The following is a 9,916-nucleotide window of genomic DNA, read 5'->3' as shown; positions in this document are numbered from 1 at the left end:
CTCGGAGGACTTCGTGTCGACATTCAAGCCGAGGTGAGGACTTTGCGGCCACAATCTCTGGAGGATGCCTTTGCCTTGGCCCTAATGGTGGAAGAGAAGATCAAGACCACTCGATCAGCAGCACGGGGCAGCTGGACCAACCCCCGGGCCGGCCAAACCACAGGGGGCTCCATCGGCCAGCCGAGAGCGCCGACGGTTGCAGCAGCCAACACAGGGCCGAGGACCCCTCTTCGTTTGTCAGGTGACGTCAAGAGGGTTGAGCGTCCACCCGGGAGGACCTTGACACCAGCACAAGTGGAGGAACGTCGAGCAAAAGGCCTATGTTTTCGCTGCGACGAGAAATTTACACCGGGACACCGGTGTGCGCGGCCCGTCGGAGCGGTGATGTTGATCAACGGATTGGAGGACGAGGCTGTGGCTGAAGATGGTGATGAGGTTGCTGAGGACGAGCCCCAAGATTTAGAGGCCAAGAAAGAGGACGTACCACCTCAGATTTCATTGCATGCCTACTCCGGATCGGCGACACCGAAAACGCTACGCGTGGACGGCATGATCAAAAGACGTGTGGTGCGTATCCTCATAGATACGGGCAGCACCCACAATTTTTTGGATGAGAGGCTCGTCAAACAGATCGGTCTCATAGCAGAGCCGACATTGGGCTTCGACGTGGCATTGGGTGACGGAGCCACGTTGAGGGCGGAGGGCATATGCCGAGGCATCACTTTGACGATCCAGGGCAGCCAATTCAAGCTCGATCTCTATCCGTTGGCATTACGAGGAGTTGATTTGGTCCTTGGTACGCAGTGGCTGCAGAGTCTTGGCCCGGTTACATTCGACTTCGCCGAGATGTGGGTGACTTTCAGACGGAGCAGACGGCGAGTTAGATTGGATGGCATTCGGCCTAGCCCAAGGGCTGCACTTCAGCCCCTAGTCGGCTTGCCCGGACCCGGCGCGCACAGCTACTTGATGCAGCTCTTACCTCTGTCGACGGAGACCACGACGGAGGCAGGTATACCTACTGATTTGGCTGCTCTCTTACAGGGGTTCGCAGATTTATTTGAGGAGCCTCATGGTCTTCCACCCGAGAGGGAGCACGATCATCACATAGAGATTGTACCGGGAGCAGAACCGGCGAATGTGAGGCCTTACCGCTACCCGCACGTTCAGAAGGAGGAGATCTCAAAGATGGTACGAGAGATGTTGGAGAGCGGCATCATTCAGCCCAGTAGAAGCTCATATTCATCGCCGGTGCTGCTAGTACATAAGAAGGACGGGACGTGGCGATTCTGCGTCGACTACCGGGCACTTAACGCGATCACCGTTAAGGACCGGTATCCGATTCCAGTCATCGAGGAGCTGTTGGATGAGCTTGCTGGTGTGGAATACTTCAGCAAACTTGATCTCCGTGCCAGATACCACCAGATCCGTGTCAGGCCCGAAGATGTGCACAAGACGGCGTTTCGGACACACGATGGCCATTATGAGTTCCGGGTGATGCTGTTCGGCCTCACCAATGCACCAGCGATGTTCCAGAGGCTCATGAATGACATATTCAGACCATTACTACGACGGTATGTCCTTGTATTCTTCGATGACATACTGGTTTACAATCGTTCATGGCAGGAGCACCTAGAGCACTTAGAGGAAGTGCTGAAAATTCTGCGCAGAAATCAATTGAAGGTAAAGCGATCCAAGTGCCTATGGGCCGAGCCGAAGGTCGAGTACCTAGGCCATGTCATCTCTGCTGCAGGTGTGGAGCCAGACCAAGCAAAGATACATTGCATGACCGAGTGGCCGCTACCCAAGAACCAAAAGGAGCTGCGAGGATTTTTGGGCCTAACCGGTTATTACCGCCGGTTTGTGGAGGGATATGGAAAGATCGCCGCGCCACTGACCCTGCTGCTGCGAAAGGGCGAGTTTAGATGGACCGAGGCAGCGACGGAAGCATTCGAGAAGCTCAAGGAAGCCATGACGACGGCCCCGGTTTTGGCGCTACCCGATTTCGCCAAACCGTTTGTAGTCGAGTGTGATGCTTCCGGTGCCGGCATTGGTGCTGTTTTGATGCAGGAGGGACGGCCAATTGCTTTCATGAGCAAGGCGTTGTCCCCTAGGACCCGCTCGCTGTCCACATATGAGAGGGAGATGATGGCGGTCATCCATGCAATCACAAAGTGGAGGCCGTACCTTATCGGCCGCCGATTCATCGTTCGGACTGATCAACAGAGCCTTCCATTTTTTCTTGAGCAGCGCATACATACTCCAGCCCAGCAGAGGTGGGTGTCGAAGCTTCTCGGCTACGACTATGAGATGGTGTACAAAAAGGGCGCAGAAAATCGAGTGGCGGATGCACTATCGCGCCATCCCGAGTTCGGCGAGTTGGCGGCTTTGACTACGCCGGTTTTTCCTTTTATTTCAGACTTGAGGACCGCCACATGCCGGGATCCGGACCTAGTACAGATCCAGAGGGAGTTGGCAGCAGACCCGAGCAGTCATCCCGAGATGGAGGACCGAGATGGGTTGATTCTGGACCATGGGTTGATCTGCGTGCCCACCGATTCAGCCATGCGGCAGGTATTGATCCAGCACTTCCATGATACTCCTTTTGCTGGACACGAGGGATTTTTCAGGACTTACAAGAGGCTGAGCCAAAGCTGTACGTGGGTAGGCATGAAGGCAGCGGTCAGAGCTTATGTACAGTAATGCGATGTGTGCCAAAGGGCGAAGGCGGATTCACTGCGACCTGCGGGTCTACTTCAGCCTTTACCGATTCCTGATCAGGTTTGGGAGGATGTGTTGATGGACTTCATTGAGGGGCTGCCATTAGTTCGAGGGTACTCAGTGATCATGGTCGTTGTGGACCGCCTCAGCAAGTATGCCCACTTTTCGGCGCTCGCACATCCATTTTCTGCTCGACGGGTGGCAGAGATCTACATACGGGACATTGCTCGATTACATGGTATGCCTCGGACTATTGTTTCTGATCGTGACCGCATTTTTGTTAGCGCATTCTGGCAGGTTTACTTCAAACAGCAAGGGACGAAGCTTGCCATGAGCTCGGCTTACCACCCTCAGACCGATGGGCAGACGGAGGTGGTAAACCGCTGCATCGAGCAGTACTTGCACTGTATGATTGGTGATCGGCCCCGAGAGTGGCTTTCTTATTTACCTTGGGCCGAGTATTCATACAATACCGCTTTCCACTCAGCCATAGGGATGACACCCTTTGAGGCGGTGTATGGACGAGAGTTTATGATCCACTGTCACATGCGGACCGGATAGAGGCAGATTTTGAGCTCTTAGACTGCGATGCTACCTTACGGCGGTTAAAGTTCCACATAACGACTGCGCAGAATAGGATGAAGCAGCTGCATGATCGAAAGCACAGAGATCCAGTATACGAGGTGGACGACTGGAAACCCAGATACTAGTGGAGTGGCTGGGGAGAGCAGCAGACCAGGCCACATGGGAGTTTGAGACTGAGATACTTGATCATTTTCCTGACTTCCGACCTTGAGGACAAGGTTAAGGGAAGCGTGGTGGAGTGATGCGGTTGGATCCACTAGACCGCCTCGGACTTAATCATTTGGTTATTTTTGCTTTTGAGTCCTTGATGTTAATTTCATTTCAGCATAGCCTTGCTCGGGTTAGCCGACTTGGCCTTTATTAGAGTCGCTTTGGGTTTAGTTGTTTCTTGAATTCAATTAGATCAAATCAAGTTAAGGGGTCAGGTAGCCACCTATAAATAGATGTGGTGAGCACCTATTTCAGCATGCAAAAATTAATTGAAAGGTTTTTGCCCAAGCTCTCTTTCCTTCTCTCCTCTCTTCTTGCGACGCCTTCCCCCTCTCCCTAGGCCGCCGTCCAAGGCCGCCGCCCCCTCCTTCGTCCGGCTGCACCACCTCTGTCCCGAGAGGCCAGCCACCTTCTCCCTCTTCTTCCTCTCCTCCTTGATCCCTACCAGCCTCTACAAACAACTCCATCCCGTCGGATTATCAACCCGTCCTTCCCTGCATAGTTATCAGTCGAAGGCTGATATCTTGAGATCCCGACGTCCTCTCTAGACCCACGACCTACCGCTGGAAAGCTAACGCGGAGATCTACGACATATCCAAAATTGAGATCGATCTGACGGACGGATCTTCAGAAATAGTGTCCGCAATCAGATCGGAACCATCCTTCTAGAAATCAAGAAGAGTCAAGAATCTTGGGATACGGATCAAATTCTATCGGATCGCATCAGATGCGCCGCCGGCACATGGGCCGTGCGGTCCGTCGAGTTATCATGAATCATCGGAGCGCCGGGCAGAGCCCATGTCGACCTTTTATCTAAGGACGATATCTGATCGTCTTCGAGCCCCCAACTTTCGTTCTTGATTAATGAAAACATCCTTGGCAAATGCTTTCGCAGTGGTTCGTCTTTCATAAATCTAAGAATTTCACCTCTGACTATGAAATACGAATGCCCCCAGCTGTCCCTCTTAATCATTACTCCAATCCCGAAGGCCAACACAATAGGACCGAAATCCTGTGATGTTATCCCATGCTAATGTATCCAGAGCGTGGCTGGAAGAATGTAGGCAAGGGAAGTCGGCAAAACGGATCCGTAACTTCGGGATCCCTGATGACGCACGAGCTCACAATGAAACAACACAGCGAAGAAGAATCCTCTCATAAGAAAAAAGTAATAGCCCTCAAATCCATTTCTTCTAACAAGAATTTATCTTGCAGTAGCAGCAGCGAAGAAGAAGATAATGAGGGAGATGATGATGAGGCCTTCTCGTGCGAAAGTTCAAAAAATTCATCAACCGGAAGAAGTCTTTTCATCAGAGGAGAGGTCCCTCAAGTTCCTACAACAAGGATAAAGGTAAGAAAAGGGAAAATGAAGCAATCGGATGCTATGAATGCAAGAAGACGGGACATTTCAGAGTTGACTGTCCCTTGCTTAAGAAGGGCAGCAAATATAAGAAAAAAAAAGTCCTCGTCTCCACTTTGTCGGACTCTGATTCATCATCATCATCATCGGATGAGGAACAAGAGGAAAAGGCCAACCTCTGCTTCATGGCGAATGAAAATGAGGTAACATCTGAAACGCATTTAGATTTTACCTTTGATGAATTGTATGATGCGTTTAATGAATTAATGGATGAATATAAGACAATAAATCTTAAGAATAAAGAGCTAAAACTAACCAATCAATCTCACTTCCATAAATACGATAAATTAATTAAGGATAAGGATTTTATCATTAAAGAAAATTTAGAACTTAAAACAAGCAACCAAATGTTAATTCAAAAAACTAATACCTTAATTAAAGATAACGAAAAACTAATCAAGGAAATTTCAGAACTTAAAACGATAAGCAAACTATAAGAGATAATCTCACAAAAGACTTAAACACACTAAAAACAGAAAAACAAAAGCTAACAAAAGAACTTGACAAATACAAACCTTTTGTTGAATAGTTTACATATAGTTCTGAAAAATTGGAAATGATACTTAATAATCAACGAGATGTGTTTAATAGAGCTGGTTTAGGGTATAAACCTAAGAATAAGCAAAAGCTCCTTAGTAACTTTTTTGTGAAAGCAGGGAAAAGTAAAATTAAGAATATAACCTATTTTTGCTGTGGAAAAGTAGGACATAAAGCTAATGTATGTGACCATAGGAAAGTAGGAGCTAAAACAAAAATTAAAAAGGTTTGGGTTCGAAAAGGAACCAACTTTACTAACCTTGAAGGACCCAAGAAAACTTGGGTACCTAAAATTGTATGATTTCCTTGTGTAGGAGTGTCTTGCAGCCAAAGTCGACAAAAACTGTTGGTACTTGGATAGTGGCTGCTCAAGACACATGACGGGTGACAAGGAGCAATTCTTCACCCTAGAGCCTAAAAAGGGAGGTGCTGTGACATTTGGAGACAATAACCAAGGTCACATCGTTGGTATAGGTAAAGTACAAATCACCTCCTCAACCTTTGTTGATAATGTACGATTTGTAGATGGTCTTAAGCATAACTTACTTAGCATAAGTCAATTATGTGATAGGGGTTTTGATATTTTGTTTAAGCCAACCCTATGCATCATAACCAACTCAATTGACAATAGCTTAGTATTCAAAGGAATAAGACGTGGAAATATGTACGTAGTAGATCTTGAAGATCTTGCCAAAAATAACCCTTGCTTAGTAGCTAGTGATACTAAGGTTAATAATGCAAGTTGGTTATGGCACCGTAAGTTAGGTCATGCAAGTATGGATACAATATCAAAACTAGTTAAAAGAGATTCTGTAATAGGTTTGCCAAAACTAAAATTTGAGAAAAATAAAATTTGTGAAGCATGTCAATATGGCAAATAATCTAGAAGTTCTTTTAAATCCATAAACTGTGTCACTACTACTAGACCCCTTGAACTACTACACATGGATCTATTTGGACCAACTAGAACCACAAGTCTTGGTGGAAACAAGTATGGCCTTGTCATTGTAGATGATTTTTTTAGATACACATGGGTCATGTTCTTAGCTCATAAAGATGAAGCATTTTTAGTATTTAAGAAATTTCATAAGGAAGTTACTAATTCAAGAAATGCTTCAGTTATAGCTATTAGGAGTGATCATGGAACGAAATTTGAAAATCATCTATTTGACGAATTTTGTAGTAAAAAGGGGATAACTCATAATTTCTCTGCACCTAGGACACCACAACAAAATGGAGTTGTAGAAAGAAAGAATAGAACTCTAGAGGAAATGGCTAGAACCATGTTGTGTGAAAGTAACCTCCCTAAGTACTTTTGGAGGGAAGCCATTAATACATCATGTCATTTACTAAATAGAGTTTTATTGAGACCCATTATAAAGAAAACACCTTATGAACTTTGGAAAAATAGAAAGCCCAAAGTAAACTATTTTCATATTTTTGGATGTAGGTGTTTCATTCATAATAATGGCAAGGATAACTTAGGTAAATTTGATTCTAAATCTGATGAAGGTATCTTTTTGGGATATTCTACATCAAGTAAAGCTTATAGAGTCTTTAACAAAAGAACCTTTGTTATTGAAGAGTCTATACATGTTGTTTTTGATGATACTAATGATATCTCTTCTAGCAAGAAAGTAGCTCTTGATGATGATGCAGAAATTTTTGAAGAAAAGATTGATGAGATGATATTACAAGAAGATGAACCAAAGCTAATTGGAGAAGCATCAACAAGTCAAGAGGTAATTGTTGATCATGGGCTGACTAAGGCTTGGAGGTATGCTCATGGTCATCCTAAGAAATTAATTTTAGATGATCCCTCTCAACCTGTTAGAACTAGAGCATCTCTTAGGAACTTAAATAATCATCTAGCATTTGTCTCACACTTTGAACCTAAAAACATAGAAGAAGCTGAAAATGATGCAAATTGAATAAATGCAATGCAAGAAGAGCTAAACCAATTCACTAGAAACAAGGTATGGAACCTAGTTGAACGACCCACTGAATACTCAATAATAGGAACTAAATGGATATATAAAAATAAACTTGATGAAAATGGAATCGTGATTAGGAACAAGGCTAGACTAGTAGCAAAGGGCTATAATCAAGAGGAAGGTATAGACTTTGATGAAACTTTTGCTCCTGTAGCTAGACTTGAAGCAATTAGATTGTTACTAGCATTTGCATGCTCTAAAGATCTCAAATTATTTCAAATGGATGTAAAAAGTACCTTTTTAAATGGGTATATTAATGAGGAGGTGTATGTAGAACAACCTCTTGATTTTGAAAGTCATCAATACCCCAATCATGTTTATAAACTAAACAAAGTACTTTATGGTTTGAAACAAGCTCCTAGAGCATGGTATGAAAGACTTAGCAAATTTCTGTTAGACCATGAATTCTCTAGAGGGAACGTTGATACAACACTGTTTTTAAAGAAGAAAAACAAAGATATGTTAGTAGTTCAGATTTATGTAGATGATATTATTTTCGGTGCTACTAACAATCGCCTCTGCGAAGAATTTGCTGACCTAATGCAGAGTGAATTTGAAATGAGCATGATGGGAGAGCTGAACTATTTTCTTGGGCTCCAAATCAAACAATCTAAAGAAGGCATCTTCATCTGTCAAGCAAAATACATCAAGGAGATGCTTAAGAAGTTTGATATGGAAGGAAACAAGTCAATCAGCACACCTATGAGTTCATCATGCAAACTAGACAAAGATGAATCAGGTAAATCAGTAGATCAAAAGATGTATAGAGGTATGATAGGATCTTTATTATATCTTACTGCAAGTAGACCTGATATCATGTTTAGTGTATGCTTGTGTGCTAGATATCAATCTAATCCTAAGGAATCACACTTAATTGCTGTTAAGAGAATCTTTAAATACCTAATAGGAACAAAAATCATAGGTTTATGGTACTCTAAAGATTCGAGCATAAACTTAATAGGGTACACTGATTCAGACTTCGCTGGTTGCAAACTTGATAGAAAAAGCACCAGCAGGTCATGTCAATTCTTAGGAGAAAACTTAATCTCTTGGTTTAGCAAGAAACAAAACTCGGTTGCACTATCTACAGCTGAAGCCGAATATGTTGCTGCCGGGAGTTGTTGTGCTCAAATCTTGTGGATTAAACAACAACTTGAAGATTATGGCATTAAACAAGATAAAATTTCCATTAACTGTGATAATACAAGTGCCATTAATCTAACTAAAAATTCAATTCAGCATTCAAGAACTAAACACATTGAGATAAGACATCACTTCATAAGAGATCATGTACTGAATGGTGATGTGACACTTCAATTTGTTTGTACTGATGATCAACTTGCTGATATCTTCACAAAACCTTTGAGTGAAGATCGATTTTGCATACTTAGAAGAGGGTTAGGAGTGATTGATCCATTCTAGTGATACTCTCCTTTAGTTCATTGATTTTGAGGATTAGTTTATGTTGGACATAGGATTTCTTATCTATGATCATCAAATCAGTTTTTAAATCCTAGATAAGTCCATAACTCTCTCTTTTGGCACGAAAATAACAAGATTTTTGGTTGTGTGCCAGAGTTTGAGTCGACTCGGATACATTTTAGAGTCAGCTCATGGGGGAATCGACTCGCGCATATTTGGGAGTCGACTCGAGGTCGAGTCGACTCGCGACTTACCGGAGTCGACTCGAGCTCGGAAATCCGACTTTTAACCCTAAGCGGAATGTTTTTTTTTTTACTTCTATTTTCAGCCGCCACTGCTCAAAAACCCTAGAGCCGTCTCCGACCTCGTCTCCGACCCATTTTAGGTCATCTCCGTCGAGGTTTCTCCCTATTTTCCGTGTCCTCCCCCGTTTTTAGGTCAAAAATGCCTAGGAAGGTCATTGTCCCGAGCCGAAAGAGACCCTTCTCCGCGAGTGGGGCCGAGCGACGGTCCAAGGCTCGGAACGAACCGGCGAGGCCACCACCTCCGGTTCCTTCCCCGCCTAGGCCGGTTCCCTCGCGCTCATGCGCCGAGAAGGTTGTCTCTACCGGGAGGCAAGTCAACTTTGACTTCCTCTCCCGGGAAGGGTTCAACATAGGGCATCACCTTAGGGCCCAGGGTTTAGAGTTTTTCTGCACACTTGACCTCCCTACCTATCCTGGGTTAGAGAATTCTATGGTACTGTCGCACGGGTTAGCGGGGGTATCCAGGGAACTGTTATGGGTGTCCCTATTTTCATCTCGGAGGACCTCATTGCTCGAGTCCTCCATCTCTCGAGTGAGGGGATTGTTCCCACACACCCATCCGATAGGACAGAGGCCCTTACGGCCATCTTAGGGAGTCCACCTCTGTCCCCCATAGAGGAGGTGTTCGCAAATCAGCTTTCGGCTGAAATGCGGCTTCTTCTTAGTGTTATCTCTAGGACTCTCTTCCCAAAGACTGGTAGGTTTGACTTCATTTCCGAGAGAGA

This window comes from Phoenix dactylifera, unplaced genomic scaffold, assembly GCF_009389715.1.
Source record: "Phoenix dactylifera cultivar Barhee BC4 unplaced genomic scaffold, palm_55x_up_171113_PBpolish2nd_filt_p 002128F, whole genome shotgun sequence".
Taxonomy (NCBI): Eukaryota; Viridiplantae; Streptophyta; class Magnoliopsida; order Arecales; family Arecaceae; genus Phoenix; species Phoenix dactylifera.
Note: the sequence above shows the minus strand (reverse complement) of the source record.